The sequence below is a fragment of the Ambystoma mexicanum genome, chromosome 5p (assembly GCF_040938575.1).
Source record: "Ambystoma mexicanum isolate Mex_15411 chromosome 5p, UKY_AmexF1_1, whole genome shotgun sequence".
Classification (NCBI taxonomy): Eukaryota; Metazoa; Chordata; class Amphibia; order Caudata; family Ambystomatidae; genus Ambystoma; species Ambystoma mexicanum.
Window position 1 is genome coordinate 235,847,980 of NC_090930.1, and position 19,292 is coordinate 235,867,271.

Here is a 19,292-nt window from a genome sequence, read left to right on the forward strand (position 1 = left end):
CGTTTCTTGCAACAAGATGATGTCATAACTATTTAGATTGGAGTTTGGATTGTTAAACAAATGAGAGTGCCCTTGTGTATTCCACGAGGCAAGCTTTATCACATCATTGTGTTAGTTAACTTTTGGCCATACAGTTACAGACACATTGGGATTGCACAGTCTGAGCACAATCCATGATGTTACTTGGGACTGACTTAGGGATGGAGCATTTCTCATAGTCTTCACCTTCGGCTGGACCCAGTAATAAAATGAAACCCAGCTCAAATAGTTTGTTCTTAGCTGCCCAAATGATGTTACATACCAACCTAGATCGTAATTTGAAACAAATGGTGGTTAACACATTCTCATTCAGAAATTCGATTTGTTCAATATCTGCTGATCCTATGTCCTCAAGTTGATGTATATCAGAGAATATTTCCAGTATACTATGCCTATTTAGCAAATATTGAGGATAGGGATCAGGTCTGCACCCCAGAATTAATGTATTTGCATGTGTGTTTTGTTTGGAGTGCAGCATTGGTTTTTTGAGAGGCTGCTTGCGAGGTTGTAATTTTGGTTCCTCAGGCATTGCATCTTTTGGTGTTGGTTTGGGAAGAAGGGCTTGAAGTAATTGGGCTATCTCATCGCCCTTCCCCTCAAAGGAATCAGATCTGGGCTTCCCCAGTTCTGTGGAACCTTCTTGATTTTGAATGCGGCAATGATCATTTTGTACATCTGATGGGGGCTCTGCCTCAACACCACTTTTGGCTGGATCTCAATCTCGTTTAAATATCTGACCTTTGTTTTAGGACCTGTGGCACATGTCTCCACGGCCCCATAGGACACAGTTTTAAGCGAAGTCTTGGGGGCACCTATGTACGGTAAATGCACAAACCTGGACATGTAAGTGTCCACTTCCCTTTTGATTTCTTCCCGCCTGTCACCAGTGCTTGTAAGCGTATTAGTGAGCTTAGAGGCTAGAAGAACAGACTGAGCCCCTTCTTCCAAATGTGGAGTCTGGGATGGATTGGGTTCAAGCTGTAGCACCTTCAAAAGGTTATCCAGAGGGGCATAAGACTCTTGAACAATTTTTTGGCTACCCCCGCTTTAATCCTTTTTAGTTGGTTTAGTTCCATATATTTTCTTTTCACAACTTCTGCTGTAGCTGCAGAAGTGCTTTTAGATGGAATATAGTGGTATTCTCCAGCCTAATGAATAAAACTATGAAGCCATCAATAAAGCCCCCTCCCCTTTTAGCGTGATAATCTTGCAGTTTCCAGGTTTGTGCCTTTTTACTGTGTCGAACTTGCATTTCTCCCACATTACTCCCCCCTTTTATTGATCCATCAATAACTAACTCTTCTTCTCCCACCAGTACCCACTTAGCTACGCTTGCCTTAGGTATCCACACTCTTTTTTGTCTGGTCATATCACCCCTATCCTCCTCCCAATTGTTCATGGGTCCTTCTTTTCATTTACACCTCCCCAAATCATTAGTGCATTAAGTCTAGCATGCATCGTAGTTTTCCAAATTTTCAGGTTGTATTGTTACCCAATCAACTTCATCATCAATCATGGTGTCCTAGGCTAATATGCATTGTAGTTTTCCAAATGTTCAGGTTGTGCTGTTCCCCAATCAACTTCATCTTCAAGAATTATTTCCGTGGTTAGTTTGTTAGCATACACATCTTTCTTTTTACCCCATCAACATTGAGGGGCTGCATGAGTGTTCCTTTCTTTTTGTTAGAACAGTGTCTAAACAGTGTTTTGCCAATGCAGAAGGTGACAAGCATGAGGACCAATGCAGGGACATTGGTCCTCTCTCACTCTAAATACTCCAGAAAGCCAATCGGGCACCCAAACGAAAATGCTGTCTAGCCAGTTGCTTGACTGCACCCCACTAAGTTAATGTGTCATCCTTTCATGGAGGGTCTGTATTTTACCAATTGCTACTTTCAAAGTTCCATTTGGAGCTTCTCCATTGGGCAGTACTGTATGACAACTGCTCCCAAACTTGATGCAAACTCCTCCTTCTAAAGCAGTAAGTAGGTCCAAAACAAATCTGTTTTGAAGTGCCACTAAACATAGTGCTCTTAACTCTTCCTTTACTACATTTAAGACTTTTGTTGTTGAATTGGCATGCTGCAACAACTCGTTCCTTGTTAGCTGAAGCCATTTCACATTAGCTGCAGCTTGCACACCCGGAAACAGTAGAGAGGTGGACAAAGTGGCTGTCCTGGAGAATAGTTGAAATTTATCGAGAATTGTGGCCACATTTTCAGCACTTTTATCGGAGCAGTAATTGTTAGATCTTCTCTTTCTATTTAGCAGTGTTTTATCCTAGTTTAGCTGCACCACCCTTTTCTTTGGGACAGTTGACTGTTTCTTTAACACGTGTCCCATGTTAATGCTGTTTCGGGGCACCACTAGGGCAGGGCTGTGCAGTGTAATGATTACACAAACCCCACTCCAATCTGAAGAAAGCTGTGCGTAGGCCTTCAAGCCACATGCCCATCACAAGTCCATGAGGACTGCTGACCCCTGCATCAGCGACTCACTACTTATCACCTTGGCACAGCCAGTGTTAGTTCCCAAATGGATGGACCCACTGGACCTGAAACACAAAGGGAATCATGTAAAGCTCTTTTTGTAAACTGGTTGATGAGTTTCACTTACACAGGTCAATGCATGCACAAATCTCCCCCAGACTGCCTTACAGCTATCCCTTTACTTTGGACACCATCTTTAGCATGACATCACAATCACATGGTAGACTGGGATCTTACGCCATTTGAGATCTTGGTGCGTTGATTTCTTGGGTATACTGTTGCAGGTAGAGGCAACATTCAAAGATGGGAGCTCTCATCTATGACTTGTGGTTAATGTTATCCATTCTTCTGGGGCACATGATATACTTAAAATCTATGGTAGCAAGAGACTTGCCTTTCCCACTTTCAGAGACAGACTGCTCCATGAAGAGTTGGTGGCTAATAAATGGATCATCCAGTGTTTCCGTGCAGCTGACATATCCTTTCTTCCAGTTTTCCATAAGTTACTTAAAAAACGTCCTCATTTGTATATGACTACCCCACAACTTCTGCCAACATGTAGAATAATAGGCAGACATGAGAAAATTGCCTAGATTGTGAGAAGCCCCTGCTGTTCCCTGGATCCACCCTACAAAGAATAAAAGATCCAGTGTTTGGAAATATTGGACTGAGAATCAGTAAAAACAAAAAAGGATAATGTATTTATTTATTTATTGGACATGTGTATGGCGCCTATACACAAGTGTTTCCAGGTGCATTAAAACCAAATGAGGAGGCGGGGGAGGGGGGAATGGGAGAACAACAAAAACAGTTATATTGGCCTTGTGACAATCTTACCGTTCAAGTGCATGACAAGGTGGTAAGTGCAGGGGAAGGGGAGTAGAGGGAGAAGTGCAAAAGTGGGGTGCCCAAGGGATGGGGTGGGCAAGTGCTGGGATGGCCAAGGCAGCAAGTGCCAGGGAACATGGGGGATGGGTGGGTGTGTGCAGTGGAAAGTGTGGAACAGGTCTGGCTATTCCAGTAAAGGGAGTCCGAGAGCTAGTAGTGGCAAGGGATGCAGGGGGGACTGGTAGGGGGTGTTATGGCCCCTGTATTACTCTGAAGGGACGAGGCCCCAGTTGCAGTGGCAGAGGGAGAGTTAGCACGGGAGGGGGAGAGGGATGGAAGATGAGAAGAGGAAAGTCTTGAGGAGTTTCTGGAATTTAACAAGATCCGGCTCAAGCATAAGGGGGCAAGGAGGCCATTCCAAAAGGAGGAACCATCTGAGGAAAGGGATCTACCTCCCACTCTCTGCTTGGAGAAACGTTTGACCTGCAGAGAGTTGAAGCCAGAGGACCGAAGGGCTCTGGCTAGGAGGTACTTAGAGAGGGAAGGTTGGATGTAGAGAGTTCCCAGGCCACAAACAGCCGTGTAGATTATGCAAAGTGTCTTGAATTTGATCCTTGTGGTCACCGTGAGCCGGTGAAGAGATTTCTAGGGCTGGAGAGATGTGTTTCCGCGGCTTGTGGCCAAGTATAACTCTTGCAGTACTATTCTGGATTAGTTGAAGGGGGCGAAAGGAGGAAAGAGGCAGATTGAGGCTGAGGCTGTTCCTAGAGATAACCAGGGCTCTGCAGATGTTGAGCTTCTGGGAGAAGGTGAGGAAAGGTAGAATTCCCCTGAGGAAGTGCAGCTGAAAGTGGGACTTATTGGCCAGTTTCGTTATGTGTCGAGAGAAAGAGAGAGAGGAGTCAAAGATGATTGCAAGGTGTCTTGCCTCACAAGTGGGTGAGGGTAAGTGACCCAAGGAGTCTGGCCAGAGAGTAGGGGGGGCAGGGATCAGGAGTCTCATTAAGAAGGATCTCCACCTTACTGGCATTCAGGCTGAGATCATTGGCAGAGCAGAGCCGTTGTTTCAGAAGGGGCTAGATAGTAGCACGTCTGGGTGTAATAGGTATTCTCATCTAAATGGTGGGTGGTGGTAACTGTCAGTGTTACAGTAAATTGCGAAAGAAAACCACTGCTTTGTTGCATAATAGAATAAAGTAGAAGACCACAAGGGAATCAGTGATGCAGATCCTGGGACTCATCTGAGCATTTAGGAAGGCTGATTTCAGAAAACTCATAGGAATATTGATTCAATGGGAGCACAGCAGCAGACACACCAAGACATTATTCAAGAATGCACCCTCCATCCCTTTTCTTTTCCAACTGGAATTACCGCCTCTCATTATATGCACTTAATATTATTTACTTTTAACTCTATTGACATTATTGTACGATATTACTGAATCCCATTGCTTTACAGTGGGCCAATGGTTCATTGCATTCACTGAACTATTGGTTTTCTTGCATGAAATCCAGCACAAAGAAGATGATTGGCTCTTTCATCTGCATTTAAAAATAAGGTTGAAGGCCAGGATGGTGTGCGCAATATCTGTGTTGCCTCTGATTCTTTCATGGCAACTACATCAGTTGACATTTGCATTGTAATGGGTCGGTACATGATTCAAGAGCATTTCAGAGCAGTCAGATTGGGTTAGTTTAATGCCAATGACGCCATAACAACGGCTGACAACCTTTTGACTTAGTCCACAGTGGGATGCCATTTTCTTCCATACCTAATGGTATTTACTTTTCCCTAATGCAACCTCCCACAGAAAATAGAAATTTCGCAGTTCCATTAGCAACTGATTAGTGCAGTGAAATGGCTTTAGACAGATTTGAAAGTAAGAACGATGCTTTATACATGACGTCGATGCGCATAGACAGTCATAACTGTAACATGAAACTGGATCACAAATTACTTTAGACCACTCACCTGCAGCATGTATATCACCATTTGATAATTAAGTCGAACATGTTTTCCAAAAAAGGCACTATGGGAATCATGAGTCTATTTCACAGCATTTAAACAGCGGACTGCTTCTGCCATCAACCCCCGATGTCTTGAGGGTAAGACTTGGCTTCCTGGGGGTCTTCATTCTTGCATCACCTGGCATCACCTAACTGCCAGTGTACTAGCATGACATGATATATTTTCATGTAACGTTTTTGTAAAAAAAAAAAAGAATGTCACGTACCACGAGATCATTGTAGTGGTGAGGCATATACAGAGGGCTTACTTCTAGTTGACTGCTACTGCCATTAACCCTTGGTACCCGGAGGATAGGACTCAGCTTCGCTAACAACCACCTTCTCAACTAGCCTGGCCTTGCCCACATGCTAGCCTCACGGATGAGCACAGTAACATAGTCATCTGACTTCTCACATGGTCAACACTCATCTTTTTATAATTAAAGTCTCCCAGGCATCCTCGCTTGTGCATCCATTAAAGGGCAATATTTAAGAATGGGGTTAATACTACCACTGTTTGCTTCTGTTCTGTCTAGGAGTCCAGTTGGTGATGTACAATCTATCTGGAAGGTATTTTGTGTTTGCAATTATGCTTCAGTTGATTTCATTTCCCCCGTGCTGCGAAATGTTTGTCTATGTCCTGGAACTGTGGATTACTTCTGGCAGTGGGCATATCGTAACAAAATATGTGCCATGGCCCGAATATTTTCTACCACATGTAGGACACATCGGGACGGCCAAATACAGGCCCACTGGTGCCACCATCCACGGCAGCGCCCCATAGTGTCAGAATACTTTGGGTATAACTTGCAACTCCTACTGGCTACTGGGGATGATGGATGATTTACCCGTGGCAGATGTGCAATTTATACAATCAACATAGAATAACAAAACATCATTGTTTCGTTTTGCTCTGATTCAATAGGTGGCAAGTGCAACACGTTGAGTAAGGGGTTGAGCTGCTGGCTGGTGACTGTCCTCTTATTGTTAACCCACACTTCAGTGGCAGGGCTCCACCAATGTAATGCGAGATGACTGGAACACTCATCATTGTCACCTTCTAACTCATGGTTATCCATGTAAACTAGCACTGTCCTGCCCATCTGTGTCATTAGGATCAGGAATAACAATGAACCAGCCCATAATGAAGAGACTGCACCCAGCGTAGGCTATTGTTCCTTTTTGTGTGACAACTACTGGGTGTGAGTTAAAATAATAAGCTTTCCGAAAAACCTCATCATAATCAGACTGAGTCTGAGAAAATAAGTGCCGGGGCTCAGAAATAAATGCATGGTCTGAGGCTTGGTAAACACCCACACATATTAAGAACTGCTTATGAGATAAGAGAAGCCAGTTTAGTGTCATTTCTTAACTTATTTAATTTTGGAGTCACCAGTGAGCCACTGGGGCTACGAGTGCAGGGAGACGGCGTCTCCCTCTTTGGTTTCCCTGTGTTTTCATGTTGTTCCTCACACAACGTAAAGTGAATTTGTTAAAAGAGTATTCTGTGTCCCTTTTTCTATTTTGTCTGGTGACACGGTATGCGCCTTGTTGATATGTAGATAGAATAAGTACAGGCTTGCAACAGTAAACGGCCTTTTACTTATTTTTCTGGAACAATACTGTGTCCTATTTGGTGTTACCACATACTGCCAATGTTAGTACCATATCCTCAAAATGGCTTCCTTATGTTGTGTAAGTCCTGTCCTTTAGCGATCTAAAATTCTGTCTGTACTGGACTCCTGGACAAGGTGTTTTGTGCGATTAAATTGGCTGAAACAGGTTTGACAATATCTAGGCAAAATCTACACTTCTCCCATTTGATGTGTGCTGCTGACAGATTTAGGGATAGTTTCTGTCTTGGACGGCACATGCCTTTTTGAATTTTGCGGATCTTTACCACATGTGTGTTGGTGCAATTCCCAGTCTAGATTTTGGATAAGAAGGTGAACCGGGACAGCCAACCCAGCCCTTTAAGATGAGGTAGCAATATTATGAAATGAATGGGGATGCAGAAGTTACTCAAACATCAATAATCAAAACGACGCAGGAAGTTGGCAAAGTTGACTGTTTTATTATCAAGTATCTAAAACAGGGAATATAACAGACATCAACAGACATCTCATTGCATGGTCTCTCAATATATTCCATAAAGAACATGAGTTACATAGTTAAAAACTTGCCAGTGATGATGTTATCCTACGTATTCACTAACGTCATCCTACGTGGAAAACTAAAAAAATGTGATAGGATTAGAGGGAACATCTAGGTATATGTTCCATACTAGTCTAAGAAAATGATAGGTTCCTTAACATCAGGTGGGACTACTAATCCCATCCTTCAAACAAGTCACTGTGAACGTCACTAAATACACAACGTCCCATTGGTTATGCAAACTATAGGGCTCTTAATTATGCAGCCCCCTACAATCGGTTGGCACTCTTACACCCGGCAATACTGTTCCACCATTGATAGCAGCACCACCAATTAGCATATCATCTATCATGACCTCAGTGGTCTGCTCGTCAATTAAGCCTTCGAACTTGGCCTTGGAAATGTTGCTTGCTCTGGAGCAAACAGGGGAGTAGAGACATTCTCTGCCTCTCTGCGTAGGTGTGGTTCATCATGTTTGTCCAGTTCCATCCATCAACGTTTTATGCTTGAGCTAAAACATGGTGCTGGTGTGCAGTGTATTCAGTGTATTTTTTTTTGGTGTGTGCGTGCCTGCGCGAGTGACTGCAGTGTGGAAAGGAAAAATATATAAAGAGGTTTTGTACATTATTGCAATGATGAATAGTTTGTTCAGGAAAAAGAGTGTTCCCGCTGGCGGTGATGTTCTGATGTTATCATTCCAGGCTGGGCTAAGAGCCCATATGATAAATTGGCCCAGGTGTGGGCATGCGGTGCGGGGCTAAGTGAAACATGGGATCAGGGATTGGGAGATGCTGATCCGTCTGTTGTAATGTTGTGCTTACAACAAGTTTCAGTGGAAAGGGGAAGGGAATGTACCGCGCTGGGTAGGCGGGGTTGGGCCCTCATGCATGCCTATAGGAAAATGCATAAAAGGAATTTGGAAATGAAAAATGATATGTTGCGACTGGAAAAAGAGTTGGCTGCAGAAAAGCAGATTGCGTTAATGCAGCAAATTCAAATGAAACTTTTCAAAGATAAAGCTGACACATACCAGGCCGTGGCCGAGAGGGCAGCAGTCAGAGTAGCCCGGTATAAGTATAGGAAAAGACAGGGAGGGGTCAACCAAAGAAAGGTGGCAGCTGTAATCGCTACCGCCTGTGTGGACTGGGATCCGGATAATTGGTATGGAGACATTTTTGACTCAACCAGTCCAGAGAGCAGCTTGGCAAATGAGTCAGATCCCAAAACGGAATTTAATCAGAAGACAGTGGTGGCTAAGCCAGTTAGAAGACGGCGAGCTGGGCCCCACCCGCAGAATCCTGCGAGCGGGGTTGTGGATTTAACCACGCTGCAGGATTACACCCAGCAGTAGGTTGGGGAAATTATTACCCGTTTGTGGCAAAAATCAGGGGAACCTTTATTGACATGGATGGTGAGATTGCTAGATGGGGGCGCTGCAGACTTGTTGGTAGATTCTACAGACTCACTGAGTTTTCTACCCTTGTCAACTGACACCAATGTACAGGAGGTCTTAAGGGCAGGGCCGCCCCCTGATGAGAATGGCCATGATTCACAGGTGTCTTTGTTGCACCTAGCATCCCAAGCATGTAACCGTAAATACCCCATTACCACAGATTGGCCTAGCGAGGAAACAAAGTTGTATACTTTGAAAGAGGCAATTCAAAAGGTCAGAGAGCATGCTATGAAAGAGGCAATTCACGTAGGTGCTCCAGGACACATGGGGGCCGTGCCGCTCTCAGTTTCAACTAGAAATATGGTGATCAGAACTGCACCGCCCACATACAAAAGTGTCATTATGACTTTGCTCGTAGGTCTGATTGGCAAACCCACTGATGAGGTAGTGGATGCCATTCGGCAACTGGCAGATTTAGCGGCGTGGGACAAGAGTGATGGCAAGCCACGAGAGAGAGAGGGCCGCTCTCAGTTTCAACTAGAAATATGGTGATCAGAACTGCAGCGTCCGCATACAAAAGTGTCATTATGACTTTGCTCGTAGGTATGATGAGCAAACCCACTGATGAGGTAGTGGATGCCATTCGGCAACTGGCAGATTTAGGGGAGTGGGACAAGAGTGATGACAAGCCACGGGAGAGAGAGGGGCGTAGTCAGAGAAGAACTGAAGGCAGGAGGCAAGATAGTAGAGACTCCCGAGTGTCCAGGAAAGACATGTTTTTGGCTTTGTTAAAAGATGGTGTGCCATGAGAAGAAATTTATGGCATTGAAACTAGGGTAATGTATGAATTATACAAAAAGAGAGGGCTTGCAGCCAAAGAGCGCTATAAACATGTTAAGAAACAGGTAGTAACCAAGCTACAGGGGGACACCTCACCTTCCGCTCCTCCTGAGGATGAGCAAGAAGAAGAGTCTATGGGGACACCTTCCCCGTACCTGCCAACATACGCTGATTTGAGGAAGGTGGCGAGTGCAATGCTAGAGGCAGGGTCAGGTCACACTCATTCAAAATTTGACTAGGGTTACGGCCAAGCTCCGGCAGCGTCTGCTTGCATAAAAGTTGATAGGCGGCCCAATGTTAATGTTAAGATTTTTTGGGTGTCAGGAATATACGCAAGGGGTGCGAGCATTGATAGACACCGGGGCGGAGGCCTCTCTGTTTTATGGCAATCCAGCACGATTCAAAGGCAGATAATTTACTATTACAGGTCTCGGGGGAAAGGAGAGCCCCGCAGTGCAAACTGAAGTGGAGATGAAAATAGGTAATTTGACCAGGCAGAAATACCAAGTGTTGATTGTCCCGATACCTGAGTATATAATTGGCTTTGACATTCTGGAGGGGTTGACTTTGGGACTTGGAGGTAAAACCTTCCAGTTTGAAGTGAGTGCATTGACCTGCACACCCATTACCATAGGCAAATTGAAGATGCCCCCAGTACAAGTGCCTGTGGCAACCAAGCGGGTAGCTATGAAGTAATACCGCATTGCTGGGGGGCACAAGGAAATATCAGACACCTTCAAAGGTTATGTGGAGGCCGGTGTGTTACGCCCTATCACTACCGCATGGAACAATCCTCTCTGGCCTATCAAAAAAGGGGATGGGTTTGGAGGATGACGGTGGATTACCGTGAGATGAATAAACACACTCCTCCCTTAGTGCCAGCAGTCCCAGATGCCATTACCTTGATTGAGAATGTCCAAAAGTTTGAGGGGACTTGGTATGCAGTGGTAGATTTAGCCAATTAATTTTTCTCTGTGCCAATTGCTGAAGAGTGCCAAGAGCAGTTTGCATTTTCTTGGAGCAGGGGTCAGTACACCTTTACAAGGTTACCCATGGGGTACATACATAGCCCGACTATCTGTAACCGGCTGGTGGCAGAGCACTTAGACAAGATACCGTGTAAACCTGACATACAAATCTCTCACTACATTGATGATATTTTGATTCAGGGCAAGGATGAGCGCAATGTGCAAAACCAGTTAGAAGTCATATGGAAGGATTGAAGAAGGAAGGGTGGGATATTAACCCGAATAAAATTCAAGGCCCAGCTGAAACAGTGATATTCCTAGGGATTCAGTGGCATAATGGGCATCGAGAAATGGTGCCGAAGGCCCGACAGAAAATACTTGAGTTCACCACTCCAATGAATAAAAAGCAAGCTCAGCAGTTCATAGGGCTGTTTGGGTTTTGGAGGCAGCACATTCCCCATTTAGGGCAGATACTGGCCCCCCTCTACAAAGTGACACGAAAAAAATATGAGTTTCAGTGGGGGGAAGAGCAGCAGAAAGCATTTGATTTGGCGAAAGACACCGTGCAGCAGGTGCTTGATCTATGGCCATTGAAGGAAGGTGAAGTGGAATTGAATGTGTCTGTACAAGACAATTATGCTAACTGGAGTGTGTGGCAGAAACAGGACAGGAAACGTGTGCCATTGGGGTTCTTGAGTCGTAAGTTACCCGATGCTGGTTACTCATACACTCCGTTTGGGAAGCAGTTGCTGGCATGTTATTGGTCCCTTTTTGATACCGAGCAAATGACGGTGGTCCATGATGTATTGATGAGGACATGCTCAAGAAGCCAGCATAATTAAATGGAAATGGTACATTCAAGACAGAGCCAAATCAGGGAAGGGTGGAGTTGCAAAATTACATGAGCAAGTAGCCAACATACCGACCTCAGATTACGTACCACCAGAAGTGCCTGAAAAACGCGAGTCTCCTGTGAAATGGGGAGTACCTTATGGCGATTTGACCGTGGAGCAGACAGAGCATGCCTGGTTCACGGATGGCTCAGCCCGATATGTGGGAACAGAGCGATACTGGAAAGCAGTGTTGTACTATCCCAAGACAAAAAAGATTTTGACAATGTCAGGGAAAGGGAAGAGCAGTCAGTTTGCAGAGCTTTACGCAGTTTACCAGGCATTGAAACAATAGACCCCTGGTCGATTTTTTCAATGCCTGGTATTGATTTGTACACGGATTCATGGTCAGTGGCGAAGGGGTTGGCGGTGTGGTTGCCAACCTGGCAAAAGAATGGGTGGAAGATTAATTCAAAAGAGTTGTGGGGAAAAGAACTGTGGCAAGATATTGCAGAAATGTTATCACAAAGTGAAGTCACTGTGTATCATGTGGACGCGCATTGTGCTACAGACTCATTAAAACGTTGGTTTAATTCTGTTGCAGATGAACACACCAAGATTGCATCTGTGGATGCGGAGGCTCAGGAAGACGATTTGTAGGGTTTGGCCAAATGGGCTCACCAGAAATGTGGGCACCTTGGAGAAAAGGCTACTATCAGGTGGGCACAAGCTCGAGGAATCAGTATTCCTTTAGAGGTAGTGAAAACAATCATTTTGCAATGTCCAGTGTGCCAAAACCAACATCATAAGCCTATCCATCAGATTGTTTGGGGTACATTGCGTCGAGGAAAATTACCAGGTCAAATTTGGCAGATTGATTATATCGGTCCCCTGCCAATTAGTAAAGGTTGTCAGTATGCATGCACTATTGTGGATACATACTCAGGATACATTATGGTTTTGCCGTGCAAGCGTGCCACACAACTGAACACCATTAGGTTGTTAGATCAGATCATATTGCATTATGGAGTGCCTTTGCAGATTCAAATTGACAATGGGTCACACTTTAAAGGCAAATTGATTCAGGAATATTGTCAGGAAAAGAGCATTGAATGGCTCTACCATGTGCCTTATTACCCTGCTGCTTCAGGACTGATTGAACTAATGAATGGTTTGTTGAAAAAACAGCTGCGCAAATCTGGAGATGGCAATTTGGCAGGCTGGCATGATCGTGTGTTTGATGCGGTGCAAGTGCTAAACAATAGGCCTGTGAATGAGCATGAAACTCCTTTGATGCGGCTAATGACTCCTGCTTTACAGATGCAACCCAACTCAGTCAGAGAAACCCTATTGTACTGGGAAATTACCCCGGGTTCTTTAGCTCCCTATCGGGCGACTCCAGAGTCAGCAGGGGTAGACTTGCATTCCCATGAGGAAATCACATTAGACCCAAGAGGGATTGTCGTAATTGAAACAGGGATTGGAGTACAAATTCCCCCTGAGCATATAGGATGGATTGCCCCTAGATCTGGCCTAGCATTGAAGGGAGTTCAAGTGTTGGGAGGGGTCATTGATGCTGATTACCAAGGCAGATCAAAGTCATCCTGATGAATAGTGGGGACCAATTGTTACCGATCCACAAGGGCGATCGGGTGGCCCAACTAATTATTATCCTGTTAAGTTGTCCATGATTAAGAAGGGGGTGCCTCCTACAGTGTTAACTGCCCGTGGGATCGTGGTTTGGGCTCTTCAGACAGTATGGTACCGGGTGCGAAGGTGTGGGTGGAAAGACCAAGTGGCCCACCAGTACCCGCAGATGTCATTGCATCAGGAAAAGACCAAGTAGTTTTAGTGATGGAGCCCGGTAGAAAGAAATGGCAATATGTGCCCGCAGACAAATGCTACCTAAGAGAGTAATTTACAACACTGATATCTCTTTTCTGGGTTTGCCTTGTAGATCCTGTGTCTGGCTAGTGTAATTGTGGGACTAAATGGACTCCGTTCGGGAGAGTCAAACGGCATGCTGCTACCAATGAAAAATGTCACATCTGTGCCAGCAATCAAGGAGAAACTGATAATGATGAGTAATGATGTCCAAAAGCATCCCTATGCCGATGCCGAAAAGCCAGCCAGACCGAAGACATGGATTCGTGAAATGCGGCAAACACGTCAGGCGCAAGTGAAAACAACATTGATGCCAGTTATGCGAGAGGCATCTTCAGGACATCGAAAATATTCTCCAATGATCACCCAAACGGAGAATATGTGGACATACCTGGCACAACAGGTGCTCAATATTACGCACTTTTGCCTTACTGACGTGCCCAATGCTGAAGCCTTACTGACTAGTACAGTGCTGACACCAGTTCCGGTTCTAAAGAATATTTTCGGCGTCACGCACAATGAATCTTTGGTTCAAGATTCCGATATCAGGCAATCCTTTTTCGTCTATGAGTACTGCAGGTTTTGCCAGGAAACAGATCGCAAATGGAGAAATTTGACACGCAGTATAAGCTACAATATAACCCAAGGCGATGTGTGTTACCTTATTACATGCAATGCAAAAGAAATTGGCAAATGCCAACAGCTCAATTTAACCAAACAGCAAAATCAAACTGTGTTCGAGAAATGATTGTGTTCACGAGTTCCACTCACATGTACCAGTGTGAATAGCACTATGTCTTGTAATCATATAGTGATAGCTGCCAGTCATCTGAATCATGTGGAACTTCCAACCGGATTGCTCTTTTCATATGGCAACATCACATACACTTATATTCCAGCTAACATTTCAGGAGGTCCATGTGCCTTAACTCGATTAGGACTAATGATGTTCCCTTTACACCCAGCGATATCTCGAGGCAAAAGGTCAACTTTTGAATTTGTGTGTCTATCCCACGATTGTGATTCACATGTGCATTTGCTATCAGAAGCTGAGGTTCTAGCATTAACCCTTTCATTAGTGGGAGTTTGGGATTTAGCTGCTAGGGGTTCCAAATCTTTGATCAAATTAGCATGTTTAGTAGTCAAAGCACTCAATCATACTTCTCAAGCATTAGAAGAGTTACTCCTTGATAGCAAAGTTATTAGAAAAGCAACTTTGCAAAACAGGGCTGCTGTTGATTATCTATTGCTAAAACATAATTTAGGTTGTAACGCAGTTGAAGGTATGTGTTGTTTCAATCTAAGTGACCATTCACGATCCATTGAAAGTCATATTCGAGGTTTGAGGGATCTCATTTCTCAAGTGTCCCAAGATCATACTGGGAATTGGCGGGATTGGTTATTTTCATGGATTCCTGATATTGGGGTACACTGCGTTAGGCTTTTGCTTGTATTTGCATTATATTAGCTATCATAATAGCTTGTTGTTGTCGTATTCAATGCATTCCCAACTTAGTTTTAATATTTCGTCGGTTTCAGAGACCGACTCCTCTGCCACTAAGCTATGGAAGATAAATATCCAAGGGTGGAATTGTTATGCTTGAGCTAAAACACGGCGCTGGTGCGCAGTGCATTCTGGGGGCACTCAGAGCCATAATGGATATTTACTCCATGCCTCAGTGAAAAGCTGTACTTACTTTGCTCAGAGCTGAATTTACTTTGCTGAAGAAAACATGCTTTCCAAACCTGGTATGCAGTCAAGGACATTCTGCTGGGAAAGCTGGTTTTGTTATGTCTTGTTATGAGTTATGGGACTGTTTTCCGTGGCGTTTGTTCTTAGGAGAGGGAAGCGCTTTGCTCCTTGAGGTTACTGTCGGTTGACCCAGCTGGCAACCAACGGTTACCCATCAATGTGCAAGTGCATTGCCAGAAGGTTCGAGAAATTACCACACCTTTTTGAGGAGTGCATATATGCGGAACCCCTCAATGGTCAGACGGGACAAGTACAAAGAGCTCAGTCGGAAGGGGGACGCCTTTGTCCGGCATACCTGTGGGCTGTTGTGCTCTCGGCCTGGCTGTTACCGGGGTCTTCCAGCCGCTTCTGGTGAGATGAGGGATTCAATTACACCCACGGTGATGTATTTTCTTTTGAATTCTCTGTCTTTTCTGTGATTTATTTCTGTGTTATCACTTGTTGCTTCCAAGCTTTGAATAAATAGCCGTATAAGTGCTCATTATTTTCTAAGCGTGCGTGTGGTTGTAAGTCATTGCGTCCTCTACCTGCGTTCAAAGTATTGGCTCTGAAATTGCGCTGGTGATTAATGACTGTCCGTGCACTCTGGGCGAGCAATACACGACGTGACTGAAGACCACAAATTTGAGCTCTGGTGCATTTAAAATACTACTATTAAATGAAACTTTGACATCTTTCCTTTTTTCGTCCATGCCACCCGAACAGGAGTTTCATTTTTTCACACAATTGTAACTAATGTCTGCTCATCCCAGTCCGATAAGACCTGGGCTTCTTGGGGCTGATCCAGTCTCGCCTTTCTGAGATTCACTTCTGTAATTTCGTTGTTTTTCAACTCCGAAACACTGGAAAAGGCCTTCCTTCTCTGCTCCAGCTATGCTATAATATGTTGTGGAAACATTCATTCTTACTTTATTCCTATATATCTATGCATTGGTGCATGCCGCAATCTATTCACTACATAGACTGATATCTTCATCGTTTCTGTAACATAAGTTTCTTCATCTCGAGCCCGATATGTCACTTATCTTTCATACTGTCTTGATGCCTTATAGACTATTTTCATTTTCTTGTCTCTGCATCTCTTCGATGTACATCAGTCTGGCTTGTGTAATGTCACCAATCTGCTCTTTCATTCATTGGTCCTGCTTCTTCTGGAATTTCATTCAAATGGCCATCATACTGTCTCGTATGTAGGTATGGCTTTCTCAATGGGAACCTTGCCTCCAGGATTCTGCTTGGTATCAGTATTTTCACTGGTACTGCACGTGTTTCAGGCTCTCTGGCTCCCAACATATAGGCAATAGAGGCGAGATGCTTGAGGTGGGGGTGCTTGGCTCATTCTCTACATTTCCCCTCTGGGTGATTCATTGACCACTCTCCCATCATTCTTCACATCTAGACATCCTTTCTGAAGAATTGTTTCTTTGGGACCCATATCTTGATTACTCATTTCAGGCATCCAGCTGATTCCACATGCTCATCCTTGTTCCAAGTCATGAGCATGCCCTGACTACTTTGACTGCAATCAATCCATCTTCCCACATGCTTCTTACGGTTCTTTGGATATGGGAATTTCATTCCTTCAGGTGCATGGATGGTTGCTTTCAGGAAATCTCAGATTTCTTCATCTGTCAGCTCTCTGGTCTTCCATCCGGACTGAACATCAATCCTGATCTTCATCCCTATGGCTTTCTTTGCAGTCTTCTTGCATTGTGAGATTATTATCCTAATCAAACAGAATCCAAGCAATACCATCACTACACGGGCTCCAAGAAATGTTAACATATCTGCCATTCATTGTGGAACCCAAGAAAAGAGCGCTCCAAACCAACTGTCATCAGCAATATCTTCTACTTCGTCTACCATTTGGACATGCAGCTTCATCAGCATCTCTATGGTCTCTGTCAAGGTGCCATTCTCGTCATCATTAGAAGGTATACATGTGCAACATGATTCTCCAATGTTTTCACAAATACCTCCATCCATTAGCTGTGATCATGTTTAGGGCGTATCTGATCTGAAGAGCCATTAGTTACATGGCTCTCAGCTCATCCCTGATAGCATTGAATCCCTTTATGGTAGTGTCGATTGTCTGAACCAACTACCATCTGGTAATTTGCAGCCATTTAGTATTTGCTCCAACCTGGATACTCGGGATAACGATCAACGTGAATATCAATGAAGTGTGGCTGAACAGTCTGTGTTCTTATGGAATGGCATCAAAAGCTTCTATTGACTTGCCTGAGAAATAGTTATCTCTCTTTATCCTATTTATCAGTTCCACAGATCTCTTCTTCCTTAGGTGAGCATCTGTTTTTGGAAAGCTGTCAAGATTTAAGTCACATTTAGGAGTCAACAACGCTGGAACATGAACATTTACTATGGAACAATGGAACAAAGACTGGGGGTCCCCAGTCTTTGGGCAGCTTCATATAAGCTCTGGATCCACACGCTCAGTAGTGATCCATGATCACTGCTGTTCCAATGCTCATTCCTGGTACATCAAAGATTCAACCACAGTTTTGGTTTTCTCCGACTTTTCTTGTGCCATTAGTTCTGAAGCACAATTTTGCATTTTCCAAAGGCACTATCTGCAAATGTCCTCCTTTAACTTTGACCATTGGCAGTAGTTTGGCAAGTCTCGGCCATAGAGGTTTGCATCCATTCTGCACTATGTCAATGGTTGGCTGATAGAAACCAATGCCCATCCAGGCTCTGCAGATGACCACTCCTTCTTCCCATCCATCTGGTGAAAGCACTGATCCCCAAATCTGTATCTGTCCTCTGTTGTTCCATCTATAAATGTGTTCTGCAGATTTTCCTGGACTTTCCAGTCTTTTGTTTAATTCTCATCTGATTCCCGCTCCTTTCACTCCAGGCTTTTCAGATCTGATCACGTGATTTTTGGTATGAGCTCTTAGCCTTGTCTTTGTATCTTGGACATAATCATCTTCTTCTGGATCTGTCCATTCAGTTACCCATTTGAAATAGGCTGTTCGGCCCATGAACTGACCTTGTGTATGGCAGAGTGCTACATGTGATAGACAATTTGCTGCCTGGACGTCTTTTTCATTAGCTATGAAGATCTTAGACTTACCCATTCTATAAGGCAGGAGTGCACATACAAAGCATTCCTCCTTCAAGGACCTCCATCCCACTTCCTTCATATGCTGATACCACATGTTATTCCCCAAGTATGCTGTACTATCCAGGTAATCATTTAACTCATGATCATCTTCCCTAGCACTTCTCTTAGGTCTCTGTCTTTTCTTATGGGTTTCTCTAATCATCTCAAGAAGTATGTTAGCATAATTCCTTCTTACTGGACCAATTATAGACACATTTGTCAGTGGACTTGGTGTTTTTACATGTACTACTTGAGTAGAAGAAAGTTCCAGAAGCTTCATCCTATTAACATAATATGGAGGAAAAAAGGTGTCTCATATAATCTCCATATGTGACCTTCCCCCAAAAGGAAGCCTAGATTTATCAATCACAGGACTAGGTGCCTTTGAATGTACCTCTAGATTAGGGAGAATTACATAAGCTCTCAGCTGCCTTGTAGTTGCAACATCTGTACCCTCCTTCTGCATAGGAAGATAGACAGAAACCCTTGCCTTATTTGGATCTAAATAGTAAGCAGTACATACTGTCAGGGGTATTGACCCACGTTTGAGTCATTAAGCTGCAACAGTTGGTGCTGTGGGCTTAGAAAATCCAAGATGGCCGAAAAGCCCACGTTGTGCCAGAATCCAGGTAACCGCGCAGTTTCATCGCACACCAATATGTTCCTCTGACCTGCCACCCACCAGTGCGAGCGTGATGGGCCAGGAGTGCATGGGTGAAATGTGTGCCAAAGGAAAAACAGCAGTGCCAGTTAGCTCAGAAAGCGCTTTGAAATCACCTTTGTTTCTTTGAAATGCAAGCTAAAAATGCCTATTTTAAACATTGCAAGATATTAAAAAATCTCACTGAACACCAGCAGACATTTGGCAGAATGTATTCTTGTGTGCATACAAAATCTGGAAAGATGAAGAGCCCAAAACAATGTTTATAACAAAACTGGCTGAGCTGTGGATGTCAGCAGCTGAAGTGAAATTGGACTTA